The sequence below is a fragment of the Marmota marmota genome, unplaced genomic scaffold (assembly GCF_001458135.2).
Source record: "Marmota marmota marmota unplaced genomic scaffold, marMar, whole genome shotgun sequence".
In the NCBI taxonomy this organism is placed as follows: Eukaryota; Metazoa; Chordata; class Mammalia; order Rodentia; family Sciuridae; genus Marmota; species Marmota marmota.
Window position 1 is genome coordinate 22,404,532 of NW_026000019.1, and position 2,238 is coordinate 22,406,769.

A 2,238-nucleotide genomic window follows, 5' to 3' on the forward strand; every position below is an offset into this window, starting at 1 on the left:
ACCATGCCCGCCGCACCGCCCCTCACTGCGACCCGGACGCAGCCGCCTTCCCTCCTTCCGCTCCGCCCCTTCGCCTTCTGCTTCCGGGCCAGTGGGCAAACACCGCGTGACCCACGTCCTACGCTACGACGCACAGGAAGAAGGGAAAGGAGCGAGCTCCGGGGCGGGGCTTCCGCGCAGGGGGCGGAGCCAGGCCAGTGCGCACCGCCCTCCCGAGAGCTTTGGGTGACGTCATCCAGAGACCCGGTCGGATTGCCACCTAGGCGCGGGGAAAGCGGTGTTGCTTCCAGAGTGGGTGAGCGGTGGTGGGGAAGAATGCGCAACATTGAGACCAGAACTAATCCCGTAGAGCTTAGGAGGGCCAGCTTCAGGTGACCATGTGGCTACTGTTGACAAAAATGTCCCCCTTGAGGGAGAAGGAAGGAGGAAGCACTGGCGACTGAAATGGAGCAAATTATATCCCATGCATGTATGATTATGTCAAAATGAACCCCATGGTTGTGTAGAACTATAAGGCAGTGATAAAAACATTTTTTTAAAAAATGTCATCCTTGAGATATTTCAAGACTTTCATGACCCAGGTGCTACCTGGGCCCCAGGTATAGTGAAAACAACACCCAACACCTGGTATTAGGTGCTTTGCAACACAATCTTTGGGCAAAACACAGCTAATTATTTAGACTTAAAATGAATCGTTTGATTTTTATCCTTCCTCCCAAATATGTCTTTCTGGCCCCAATTACAACAACTCCCTTTTAGGGCTTCCCCCTGCACTCAGCACTTCCTGAAACCTGTCAACCTTTTTAAAATACAGATTTCTCTACACCCCGTGCCTTCTACCTGCCTGGAATAATCTACCCTGCACTGATACATCTTCAAAATGTTTTTCCTAAACCCCAGAGCTGGATTTAATCATTCCTCCTGTGACCAACTTGTTGATACAAATCAACTTTAATTATTCTAGTAATCACCGTCCATCCAAATAAATGTACAAAATTGAGCATCTGCTATTTGCCAAGTGTTTGTTTTATTACAAAATAGCACTCACATCCTGTCTTCTGACAGAGTGACGGTAGAATTCCAAGACATGATTTCAGTGATATAAGGCTGGACTCCCTACCCCTTAAAATTGTATGTTTTCCATCTGTCCAACATTATCTTAGATAATAAATATATGCATAAATTATGATATTTACCAACCTCAACTGCTTCTGTTAGGGTAACAGGCCCCTGTTTGGCTTAATCGGTTATGTATAGTTAGTCTAATGCATTTTATCATACAGTTCCGTCCAAGTGGGCCTTGATAGAGAAGTGCCAAAGTGCCTTACCCAGAACTAAGATATGATAAAGTCTTTCTCTAATAGGGGTATCTTTATTCAAATTTCAAATTTAATAATTAAACCTGTTAGCTTCATGACCTCCAATACAACAATTTGTTGGAGACTAAAAGTGTTGAAGTCATGGAAAAAGCATACTCCTCTCTCCACATGACATCTTCTTCTACAACAACTCCCTCGTCTCCTCGTTCTCCCAGTCACCTGTGCATCTGTTCATCCACCCACCCCACCACCCATCTGCTTATTCATTCAATGAATGCTTACATTTCTCAGCTAGAAGAATAGTATGTAACGGTGTTACAGTGGATGATATGGATAAAATAAGATACTCCCAACTCCAGGCACCTTGGTTCAGGTCATCTGTGCCAAGTGCCAGGGATGCAGAGAAACTGGGCACATTGCCTGTAATCTCAAGGAGGGTGCTCCCAAGTATAAGAAACACCAAGTAAATGCAACAATGCCACATAACACCTGGGTAAAAAGATGTTTGCACATGGAATGTTGCAGAGGGGACAGGTAGAGGTTGGGAATGGCTCACAAGGGAGCGGATCCCACATTCGGAAGATACAGTCTACACAAAGGATGAGGAGCAGCGGCTGGACAGGTGGACCAGCACTGGGTGAGTAAGGAGCACCAAGTGTGGGGTTCTGCTGAGATAAACACCCCGGGAAGGTGGTGGGGCGAGAGTCTAGAAAGGTCAGCAGGAGCCCAATCCCGAAGGAACAGGTGCCGAGCTAAAGAACTTAGAATTTTTTCCATTGGGTGATTAGGGGCCACTGTGTAGATGAGAGGTCACAAGGGCCCAACTTACCTCTTCACAGTGAGATACATGTACCCCACGGTATGGACAAACTGAGCCAGGGTGGAGGAAGAAAATGTCAATGCTTGCATTTATCTCACC

The 2,238-nt window shown here is 46.6% G+C and overlaps 1 long non-coding RNA gene across 1 annotated transcript; it reads left to right on the top strand.

Annotated features, from left to right (window-relative positions):
* The first annotated feature begins 6 nt into the window (after window positions 1-6).
* Window positions 7-1,000, top strand: LOC125618729. The gene is made up of 2 exons (XR_007350140.1): window positions 7-295; window positions 815-1,000. It is a non-coding gene; the product is annotated as an uncharacterized LOC125618729 (long non-coding RNA).
* Window positions 1,001-2,238: the final 1,238 nt, after the last annotated feature.